The sequence below is a fragment of the Camellia sinensis genome, chromosome 11 (genome assembly GCF_055761805.1).
Source record: "Camellia sinensis isolate YWXY chromosome 11, ASM5576180v1, whole genome shotgun sequence".
Lineage (NCBI taxonomy): Eukaryota > Viridiplantae > Streptophyta > Magnoliopsida > Ericales > Theaceae > Camellia > Camellia sinensis.
The window spans coordinates 29,756,325-29,769,104 of record NC_138971.1 but is presented as its reverse complement, the minus strand read 5'-3'; the positions used below and the strand labels follow the sequence as shown (position 1 = coordinate 29,769,104).

General features: G+C 30.6%; 1 pseudogene; it reads right to left on the bottom strand.

Annotated features, from left to right (window-relative positions):
• Positions 1 to 6,444: 6,444 nt before the first annotated feature.
• LOC114265260 (putative disease resistance RPP13-like protein 3 pseudogene) lies at positions 6,445 to 7,392 on the bottom strand (annotated as a pseudogene).
• Positions 7,393 to 12,780: the final 5,388 nt, after the last annotated feature.

Genomic DNA, 12,780 nt, shown 5'->3' with positions numbered 1-12,780 from the left:
TTAGGGTCGGTTAGGATATATGTGTTCGATTGAAATTAAAATTATTATACAGTTGATTATTATAAGGGGAAAAAAAAAACTATAGAAAAAGATAAATTGAGGTAAAGAAAAGTATTTTAGCAGAATCTTTTAAGAAGAGAAGTTTTAGCATGATTTCAAATAACTATTTTTATATAATTAGTAACGGCTAGCATCCGCGATGCACATGCAATTTAAATAATAAAAATAAAACAAAAAAAAAATTATTATATATTCTGTGTCACTTAAGGGGTAAGAGCCTTCTTTGCTAGTTAAGACATCAAATGAAGCCTTTGCTTTATATAATAGTATAGATTTTAAATTCATCATTAAAACTATGGAGGGATAAAAATTAACTCATGTGATGTGGACCCACCCAATACCTACATGGAATAAGGATTAAGATAATAAAATAAACAACTTGCAATGCAACTTGCCAACTTCCCAAGTTGCCATGACATACATATATCAGATGAGTTTTGGGCCATACAAGTGGCTTGTTTTCATTGGACCAAATTGGTGACTTAATCTCATTAGACAAAATGAGTGGCAGGTTAGACTATATAAAAGGATATAGTCTTCAACTTCAGGGTATGCTTAAACCATTCTATTTACTTATTCAGTTTCATTTAGATATATGCTATCTAACTTGATCGTCGGAGTGCCTTCCGGGTGGCAACCGCAGGTGGAGAGGCACTAACTGTTTATTCTTTTGTAAATTCAAAACAGTGTGATTCAATTCTTCATTGATCTCTTGATTAATATATGTGGGACAATTTCTGCCTCCACAAAAACTATTTAATTCAATCTATGTATTTCAAATCTACATATATTCAAACAGATCCTTATTATTTGGAAAAAATATAAATCACAATCATGCAAAAAATTGCTTCTGCATGGTAAATAAAATGCAGCCAAAAACATTTTAATGAAGTAAAAATTGCAAGAAAAAAATTTCTGCAGAAACCACTTAAAGGATGCAGAAGGCTTTTTTCCAAAATATTTGATGAAGTAAAAATTGCAGGAAAAAAAATACTGCAGAAACAACTTAAGGATGCAAAAATTTTATTTATTTATTTATTTTTATTATGACATAGAAAATGTAGATAATACAATGGAACATATCTTACCAATGCAGTAAATGCAGAACAACATTGCTGCGAAACCATTTCAGGATGCAGAAAGTGCAGAAAATACTATTAGAAACCATTTTTAAAGATGCAAAAATGTTGGTTGATATCATTTTATTAGTGATACCAAACTATTTGGCGTTGCTGTTACTTGAATCAACTGAACCAACCATTGGCATTAACCCAGTGGTTAACCAGTGTAACCAAAAAAAATAAAAAAATAAAAAACACACCAAGACTGAAAGCTAATGTATGAAAGGAAAATTTCACTAATAAGAAGTTAATTTCCAATAACATGTGATTGTGTATTAGGGAAACAGGGTCATAGAGGAGTTCAACTACTAGTAATAACTTTTTCACAGGACAATCAAATTGATTTGAGGAGTGCTATTAGACAAAGTGAAAATAGACATACATAGCTTCAGTTACAGAATAGACAAAGTGAAAATAGGCATACATAGCTTCAGTTACAAAATAGGCAAAGTGAAAATAGACATACATAGCTTCAGTTAAGAAATTGAGAGAGAGAATCAGGGGAAGTGAGATACAAAGCAAAAAGGGAACAAACCTGTAGGGGTAGACTGAAGCACCGACGCTCTCGCACGGCAGCAGCAAACGGCAACAACAAATCCTTCAAAATTCTATGGGACCTGGAATCTCTTTCTTCTCTCTATGGGACCTGAGATCAATAAATAGTCTTTGATCCTTCATATCAAAATAAACAGCAACTATAATCAGTATATATATTTATATAATAAATCGATCGAGAGAGAGAGAGAGAGAGAGAGAACTACCTTCAGTTTTCTTTGAAATTGATTTGCTTCAAAAACCCTAAGAACTGAGAGAAGAATAAGGGAACCCAAATCAGCGGGGAATAAGGAACCCGTCCATGATCAGAGGAGAACAAGGAACCCAAACCGGGGAATGTTCGTGCCAATATTTTAGGGATTTTGGTTTTCATCTTTTCGGTAGGTTTATCTTTTCAATTATAACAACAATAAAATGCCATTTGAAAACTTAATTGATCTTTTAAAAGATTACTATAAATAAATAAAAAAAATTAAACTAATTTGAACACTAAAAATCAAAATTATACTTTCAAAATTTAAAAAATTATTTATGACTTCCTAAAAAATAAAATTATACAAAAATAATAAGTATTTTTTTTATTTTTTCACCAACTTTTTTTTTTAGTTTTTTAGGAAAAAAAAATTCTAAAATAAGTTTCTGAAAATAAAACCAAACATATTGAAATTAATAATTTAACCAGATTCTTTAAAAAAGTTTAGATTATCTCAAATTAGCCATCTAAACTTAAGAGTGTTTTTGGGTTTGATGGATTCTTTTTGTGATCTAATTCGATGGTCACTTTAATTTTACAATTCAATAATTAGAATATTTTTAAAAAATTGAAAAATTATAATAAAAATACAAATAACTAAATCACTTCATTTCACTACCAAAACTTTTACCAACGAATAGTATTATTGTCGCTAAATGGTTAACTCTTTGCCCACACCAACTTGTCGTCGCCAAAAGTATGCACACTAATAGCAACTCATTGTGTTGCTAAAACATAAGCGTCGTAGCTAAAAGTTTTGAAATTTTGGCGCCAACCAAAAATTTTGGCGCTAAAAGAATGTTATGCTTTTTTAGCAACGGTAGCAAATTGCGTTGGTAAAAGTATACTTTTACCAACGAAATTGATCACTGTGTCGCCAAAAATATACTTTTGGCGATGAAAAATTGACGTCGTCGCCAAAAGTAGTTGCCAAAAGTGCAATTTCTTGTAGTGGTATATTTGCTACAAACTCTTTTTTCTTTTATACCAACTGCTTCTACCTAGTATGAAGAAATTGGTTTTATTGGTCTTATCATTTTTTTTTTAATGCTAACTAGCAAGTTGTAATTTTAAATAAATCATCTCTTCTTTTAATCATTGATTCTGTTGGATTCTTATTTGTAGTCATCGAACCATATTGAAAACCGCAGTCATTGCTTGAGTACTAAGAGCCATAGTTTTATTAATAGTCTTTGTACCATTACGATTAACAAATACACTAGGACTCGTAGTTACTAAGAACACTTGAAGGATTCATATCTTTGGGCATTATCTATGTCACTTTTTATATACACCATAGATACAATAATCGATGCATATCCACTCAAATATTTTGTTAGTCAACACCTTCAGCACCATTGCATCATTTTTTTACTGCCGACGATAACAAATCTCGATAATGATCATGGAAAAAATAAGAAAAATTAATTTGTTTTGTCAAATTAGATTATTTGCTATATCTCTGAAAAATTAATCAAATGTATTTATATGATTTTTGTTTTGGAAACTGAAAATTTTCATTCTCTATAAATAATTTGTAAATCAATTTTGATGATGTCAAAGGGGGAGAAGAAATATGATTTAAATATGATTTATATATGAATTTTTTAGAAAGAATTTGTTACAAAAGGGGAAAAATATATGATGTACATAAATGCATGTATTATGATTGTTGTATGTTTTAATGTTGCATTTATTAATGTGAAATTTTGAGTCAAATTCATGCATATATTGCCATCATCAAAAAAGGAGAGATTGTTAACTATGTTGTTTGATTTTGATGATATCTAAAATGCATTAGATGTATTATGATTTTATATGATATATACTTCATATTATTTAACACAAAATATTATCTGATGTGCTATATGCTTGTATATATATGATGCATTTCAATTTGAATATTATTTAAATAGATTTTACTATGCATCATATTTTATTTTAATAGAAAGATTACTATGCAAATAATATTTAAATGGATTTCACTGTTCATCTTTCAAATAGATTTGAAAATAATATCTAAAAGTTCACTAGCACTTGCGAAACTAGCGGTGTATTACTATTTGAAGAATAGTGGAGAAATTCCAGAGGAGAATACTTGGAGAGTGGATGGAGGTTTGGGGTTAAGCCGAACTAGTATAAATCACTGAGTTTGCTTTCTCTTCCTTTTACTCATTCATTACTTTATTTTATATTGTTGAGTATTTTTATTTATTTTTTATTTGGGTTAAATTTTAATTTAGCAATTTATTTAGAAACCTAATTTACTCCCCCTCTTGGGTTGCCTTATGGGTAACATGATTGGTTCATAAGACATGAAAATGAGATTTATTGTTGTGTGCATTTTTTCTTCCATTCATATGACTAATGCACTATTGATAATAAATGAACAAACTGTTATGTGAATTAAAACTTTAAGAAAAATTGTGTAATTATGTCCAGGGCCGACTTAAGCCTTCACAAGGCCTATAGCGATTTTGGTCTAGACCCGATCCGTGGATGTTTTGGATCCGAGTTTCACTGTCTCAAATAGTTGTTCTTGTCTGGTTTCACTTTTTCCTCCTTGAGTTTGGTTGTTGAAGTGTTTTGGTTGTCTTTGGAACAGGTTGGTAGCTTGTTGGTCCAAATTGTTGTTGCCCAGATTTTTGCTTCTTTGCTCGAGCGTCACTTCTTGCGCTCGAGCAGTAAGTTTAAACTCTCAATACTTTTGCAGGTCTGTAGAGATATTGGGAGTTGGCATTCTTCGCTCAAGCGACACTTCTTGCACTTGAGCGATGTTGGCTCGAGCAGCCATTTGTTGAGCTCAAGCGGTGGTCTTCTGTCTGCAAAACTTCTGGGAGTTTATATTCTTCACTCGAGCGTTAATTACTGCGCTCGAGCGGTCCCATGTTTTGTGTCTAGACGCTCGAGTGACACTTCTTGTGCTCAAGTGATACATGCGTATATCAGTTCGTAGAGGGCCATTTTTTAGTCACTTTCTCATGTCTCTCTCTCTCTAAACATCCTAAGAACCCTAGATCTACACTCCCTCTCTCTAAAAATCTACTTCTCTCCACAAATACACCTAGATCCATTGAGCTCTTCACTCGTGCCACTTTGTTAAAAAGGTAGAGCACGTTGTGGGCTTCCTTTTGATCCGAACGAAGTTGTGTTTGAGCATTGTTGAATATAACGCCTCCAAAATAATACAATAAAGATAACTCATATGCGAAATAAATATGAGAAACAACATACTTTCCTATTTCAGAGTTCACTGTTTAACAACCAGTTATATGCCATGTAGGCTTACAACTTTCCAAGTCATTGCTTGGTTACACACAAATAGAGTCTCGCTCGTTACATCTTAAGCCCTTGTCTTTACAAATAACAAACATACACACATAAAGCATAAATAAGAAGCTCTTGCTTCCCGAAAGTCCATCCATGCTATTGCCTTAGAGGAAACATTTCACCTGCACCTGAAAATGATATTCCCGTATAGGGTGAGCCAATAGTCCAGTAGAAACAATCTAACACAATTTATGAGGTTTAGTAAAGGTATAAATACCACGTACATAAACAATACCGATATGGAAGTATCCACAAGGCCTGCATATCTGTATGCAACTAAGACCAATCTTATCTCAATTTCCTTCAATTCATTTACAATTCATTTTCAGTTCATATACACTACTCAATTCATGAGTTAAATTCATTATCTTTCAACAACCAAAATGAGACTACAACTCAATGGTTATCTAATTATGCAAAACACAAATAAACACTTCAAATCTACCATTTTACGGATATTTCGTCCGAAGAAATCGGCACCCATATATATTTTCTCAAATATGCCATTTTACTAATATTTCGTCCGCGGGAATCGGCACCCATATATATATATATATATATATATATGATTTCGGGTCTTTCACCCAGGACACTCTGGCCAACTTGCTTTCAGCGGAGTCCATCCTCTTTCTCCTCCCAAATAAACATACATATACAATGTATTTATAAACATAGTCATATGTAATGACAACCAACATTTGATTAGCATTAAATCGCCTAATCCTCATGGAATTTCTACAACAATCATAACTATCCTCCACCGATAGCCTAATACATTTATATCTAAACAGATATTCAATCTCAAGATAAATAGTTTATTCACAACTTCCAAAAGTATAAGCTAATACATATCTAATTTCACCATCTATACCCGTAACCTTCCAATTTCACATTTTCAATGTTAATCCCAATTATTTATGCAAAATAATAGTTTAATCAAAATTAGTTAGAATTGATGCACAAGCAACATTGCTTATTTGCTTTGTAATTACTTAAAGAAGAAAGATAAGCGTCTTCGTAATTGTGAATTCAGTGTAAGAAATTAATTTCCCTAGCTTTCTTCAAGCATAAATCACGCAAAAGATCATGCATACGACACGTTTTAATTCGACCATCAAACCTTTTTCAAGTAACGATTACCAGACTTCTTTGAATTAGATCCATTAAGTAATCCTCTGCTACTTCTTCCAAGCTTCTCTCCCCAATGTTCTGTATAAATCCCCTTGCTACCCATAACCAAATTAACTTCTGCACCGAAATCTCTTGGTCTTCTGGAAATGCTCCTAAATAGAGAAAGCATGGTTTCAAGTGACAAGGCAAGTGATTGTAACTCAATGCTCTTGTGTCCAAGTGTTGGTTTGGATCACTAACAATGAAGGAGCTTACTCTTTGGGCAACATGTTTCCACCACTCTTCTGTTTTCTTGTTCTTTTCAAGAAGTCCTGCTATTACAATAATTGCAAGTGGAAGCCCTTCATATTTTTCCATTATTTGCTTCCCAATTTCGACCAGTTGTAGAGGGAAACTTTCATTCTGAAACACCTTCCATTGAAATAATTCCCAACTTTCTTCTTCAGTTAGAAAACGCAGACTATGAATATGGCTATCAGGCGAGGCATGCATAACCACCACTTTGAGCCGGCTACTAAACAAGACCCTACTTTCATTTTTGTCATTTGGTAAATACATTTTAAGATCAACCCAGGCACCAATATCCCATATATCATCAATGACGATGAGATATCTCTTGCCCTTCAAATTCCTGTACAACATTTCGCCTAACTTTTCATTACTCATGTCATTATCTTCACCAGAAAGGACGTTAAGAGAATGTAAAATGTTTAACAACATTTCTGTTTTTCTTGGTACTTGAGAAACATAGGTCCATGCACGAATATGAAAGTGGTATGTGATATAAGGATCATTATACAGCTTTTTGGCTAAAGTTGTCTTTCCGAGTCCAGGCATCCCAACAATTGACACGAATTCTAGCTGCTCCTTCCCTCCAGCAAGTTGCTCTTTTATGGCCAATACCTCGGTGTCAAAGCCCACTGTGATTTCTGCCTCGACCATGGTTCTGCTCCCTATAGATGGGCGGCCTCAATCGGATGAAGATAAAAATGAAATAATTACTTAGAGATGAGTCTCAAACAAAATGGTTTCTAAGGAAAAGGGGGTGAGTTTTCTGGGATGACAAGCTAAGAGACTGGGAGTTTTGCCGGAAAACTGGTGATTGAACAGAGAATCTTGAAATGGGTATTGATCCCAAAAAACAGAAAAGAAAGATCTTTCAGGATGAAGAAGCAGAAGGGACAACTGGGTTCTTGATTTTGGATCCAAAAGGAAAAATTGAAAGCACAATTGCAAAGCCAAAAGTAAAGCGGAAACAAAAGCGAAGAGCTGTACGATCACCAAACCTTCTCGTCAATGTAATTTAATTTCTCCGTTGACCGACTTTGGAGTAATCAGTTTAGCCATTGGTATCAATGTAATTATAAAGATCAATAATTTAAGTTCTCCAATTCACCGACTATTTGGTGTGGGTGTCAATTTTTATAATTTTCGTAAAATTTTAAACTGTGTCGTGTATGGAAAATTTTAATATACATTTTTTAATAGAGTATATCATATGTACTTTTTTGTTATGTTATATTTTTTTTTATTATGATCACTTTTTTTTTTTTTTTTTGTTACAACATTATTTTAAGAGAAAATTAGTGAAACATCCTATTCAACTTTGTGTAGTAAAAAATGTCCAAAATATGTTTTTTATTAATTAAGGTCTCTCGATAAAAATATTCTGTGATCATACTAGAGAAATTTTAAAAATTTTCTGTGAAATCAGAGAAATTTCTCTATGTCGGGATTGAAATTTCTCTAAGTCGGATGAAATTTCTCTGAATCGAATTTTCTCTGTGAAAATGTTGAGAAACCTTAACTATTATGAAAATATTATATATTATTTATCTTATAAAATTTTAATATCAAGGATCTTAAAAAAAATTCTCCTTATTTTAATTATAACTTATGAGTTCTTTATTTATGTTTCATGTTGTGTTTAGCATCTCCAACCCACTAGGTATATGATGCTTGTTAGTCAAAATACCTAGTATAACTCATTTTTTTCAACTCCAATGCACTAGACATATGATTAGACATTTTAGCTCAACTCACATTCATTAACTACATGTAGCTAGCCTTCAAGGCTAGGCATAATATATTTAATCATTAGGATTATTTCCCTCCATCTTTGTTGCTGAATTAATAGTGTTTAGATGAATAGCTAAAATAAAGAGTATGGTTGAAGTAGAAACATGAAATAGTTAATAGGCAAAATAAAATATATATTTTATAGTAATATTTAAATAGGTAAAATGCCTAGTACCGTTGGAGATCCTCTTATGATTTTTTTTTTCTTTTTTTAGTTATGACTTAGAAAATTTAAATTATGTCATTTTTTTTAGTTATAAGGTACATATGGTATACAGTATTTCCTGTCATGTACAGAAAGAAAATCAAGAAATTACAAAAAAAATAAAAAAATATATCTACCCATTTTTATTAAGTAAATTTGTCGGAAAAAAAATATTTTTCTTATTTAAATTCACCGTAGATATATGGAAAACATCTAAAATACTTGTTTTTATTAAGTTTAATGAATAGAATATATATTTTTGATAATTTTACATTATAAAAATAGATAGATGGTTTAAATTAAACATAAATAAATAAAATTAAAAAAACTCAAAAAAAATTTGTGAAAAAGTTCAAATCTTAATTTATTTATCTTTTTAATTTTTCCAAAAGAGAAACTATTCCTATAAATTTGTTTATTGCACCAACCTCTACCATATGCCCCAGTTCAAAACAACCTCTACCGTATGCCTGACTTTGGAGTCAACTGGACCCATATGAATCGCATTTTTTTTTTTTTTTTTTGTAATCCACTGGGAGTGTTCGTACAATTTTTTTTTAGAAGCACTCTTTCTGCAATTTGTTTATTTGGTATAATTTTGTTTACATCACATCAACTTACTAAATTAATAACCAAGGCCTATAATTGCGCATATAATTTTTGGTGCAATTTGTATAATATTCATCCCGCTTCAAATTATTTGTCCAACATAGAAAATGTGAATTTAAAAATAATATATTTTCATACTGAATTTTTTTAAAAAAATTTCACCAATTAAAAAAAATCTTCAATTATTTTTAATTTATGAAAAAAAAATAAAAATTTTAACACAAAAATGCATTAATTTTAAATTTTCTTTTTTCATTTTTAAATTTTCATTGTTTTTAAATTTTCATTCACAACATATATTTTCAACATAATGAAGGCCTATAGTTGTAGAAATTGTCCTATGGATCGGGGAGATTACGTGGCTATGTGTCCATCCAATGAAATCATGTCATTTTTTCATTATTTTTCTTATATATTTGCTATTGGTTGGGCACACTGCCAACGTGAAATTTTCTAAAGATAGGATAATTACTCAATTGTGCTAGAATGGATAGAGGACACAGTTTCACAAAACTCCCAAATTTATTATGCGGAAATTCACAAGTAATTATTTCATATTTTTGAATTGTCAATTTAGTATGTATGTTGATGTGATGTTTCTAAGTAATAACTACACTGGTAATGAAGAGGGAAGATTGGTGAAACATCCTCCATATAGTTTTGATAGTAGGAGAGATTCAACCCTTCCACTTAACATCTTTTAGGGTGTGTTTATTTGGATAGATTGGATAAAAGAGAATTGTAATTTATCAGACTGTTAGTCCTGAGATACATTGTCCCTGGACTATTTGGTTGGATTGAATTTGTATCCTATGTTTGTTTAGTCATAAGATTAGATGTCTGAGTTGGACTATTTTTAGTGAATCCAATGTTTGGTTAGACGGACTGGATAAAGATAAATGTTCAAAAGACTGTTTTACCCTTGTAATTTATAATTTTTATTTAATATGTAATTTTAAATTTGTAATCTATAATTTATAATTTAACAACACTAAAAAAATTTAATTTATAAGGCCATAATTTTTAATTTATTATTTTCTATTAAATTAAATTTATAATTTATATTTTTTATTTTTTATTTAATATATAATTTTAAATTAACTACAATAAAAAATAATTTTATTTAATGTATAAATTAAATTTTCAACAACACTAAAAAAATTTAATTTATAAGGCCATAATTTATAATTTATTATTTTTAAATAAATTTAATCTATAATTTATAATTAAATTTTTTTATTTAATATATTATTTTAAATTAACAACACTAAAAAAATAATTTATAAATGTTCAAAAGACTATTTTACCCTTTTCTAATTGTTCACTAAGTAATAGCATGGAGGGTAAAATAGGCAATTCACAAAACAATCCCATGGGATACCAATCCCATGGGTTTTATCCCACTCTCCCTCATGGGATATGATAGTCCCATATTTGTGGGACTAATAGTCCGGAGCAAAATTTTCAAACAAACAATGCACTATTAGTCCGATGGGACTAATAGTCCAATCTCACACCGTTATCCTTCAAAACAAACATGCTCTTACTGTTATTATTTTAGTAGTTTAGGTCCTTTATAAGTGTAAAATACCTAATTTACCCTCGATAATTTGAAATATTTGTGAAAATTTTGTATCCTGTTTCAACAGAGATTGCGCTAGGATTTTGGTTTGAGATTCCGATTTCGTTTCCGTTTCCAATTCCAATTTCAATTCTGATTCTGATTCTGATTCCGATTTCAATTATGATTTTGTTGAACCTTTTGTTTTGGAAGCTTTATTCGAGTTGATTTTGTAGAATTCTCTCTGATTTTGATTTCATTTTTGTTTTGAGATCATGATTTTGATTTGAGGGATAACATTATTCGTGATTCTAATCACTCATTTCCAGTGGAGGTGTTCGTTGTTTTCGATTTCATTGTTAGAGATTTTTGTTTGAAAGGTATTTTTTTTGTAATTAATTCTCTGTGATTGAAGGTCTTTTTATTTGTCTTGATGGAAAATATAATAATAAATTAGTAATTGAATTTGACAGAGAAAGGAATTTAGTGTGCAGTATATTTATGATTTGTAAATTTCTCTGAATCAGATTTTGTGTTTTGGAGCAATGATTCAGTTGTAGTTTAGTGGGTAGCATGTTTATAACTCTCTTTTTCTCAATTTCCTTTCAGCACTGGTGGCACTAACTACAATAGTATTACAAGTTGAATGCTATTTTATTTTTATATTTTGGATAAATTACACTCATCTCCCTTGAAGTTTAAAAAAATATAATTCGTCTCTATATTTTTGACATAATTACAGTGTTTTATTTTTATTATGGCTAAAGCTACTGATACTAAAGCAGATGACAGGTAGACACTCAAATAAATAAAGATAAATATATATATTTTAGTTGAAAATAGATGATACTATTATTTTATTTTTTTCTCTATTTATATGACTAACGAATTACTAATGAAAAATTATCTAATTGTTATGTGAATTAAAATTTCAAGAGAAGTTGTATAATTATGTCAAAAGTGTAAAAAGACTCACTAATGAGTGTTATTTATCCTTATTTTTTTAATACATTTAAATCATGTAAACACCTCATTTTTGACTGCTCATAAGACTTGGACGCCACTAATTGATCATTCGATAATGAAAGTTATGCTATATAAATGTTCGATTTCTTCAGCAAGAAGAGCTTCTAATCCTAACCTTACACTGCAGTTTAGACCAAAACTATTATAGACCTTAAAACCCTTTCTTTCAAAATATTTTTCAAAATTTTTTTGCGATGTTCCGAGGCACACATTTCATTAAAAATCGTACTTTTCGGCAAATCGAGCAAGAACAAAGTGGAAATAAATGGAAGGGGGGTGAACTCTTTAAAAAATATTTAAAAACATCTTATTTAGAGGTTTGTCCTCATAAGTTTGGTGTTTTAGGCATTAGACACCATCTTATTTGAGTTGATAGTGTTTATTTATGGCTTTCCATATTTGTGATCACCTTTAATCATCTATGCAACTTCCCACCTTTCTTGGCCTTCGCTAGGCTTTGAGAGTTATTTCAAACCTATTGTTCTTTTAAGCTTGAGATTGAGGTTGTCATACTTAATGGTTTAATCCCTTTTAGGGATTCATTATCAACAGCATAATATCTCTCTTATGCCTTAAGCCAACTCTTGGTTTGGTACTTCTCTCCATTAGAGGACTTAACTCACTTTGGACTCAATTGATTAAAGAATGGATGGTAACTAAAATGAAATAATAAACTTGAGGCTAAAAAAGGTGCAAGATAATAACTTGGTAGGGTTTAATTGGACGTTAATTGAACCCTTGAGTCTTGAGTCGTTTCATACTTGTCAGTGATGAAAAGGGCTCAAGATTCATTGTCAGCTACTTCCTTTGATCATTCATGATAGAGAGGTGGTTTTGAGAGTCTTGTTTT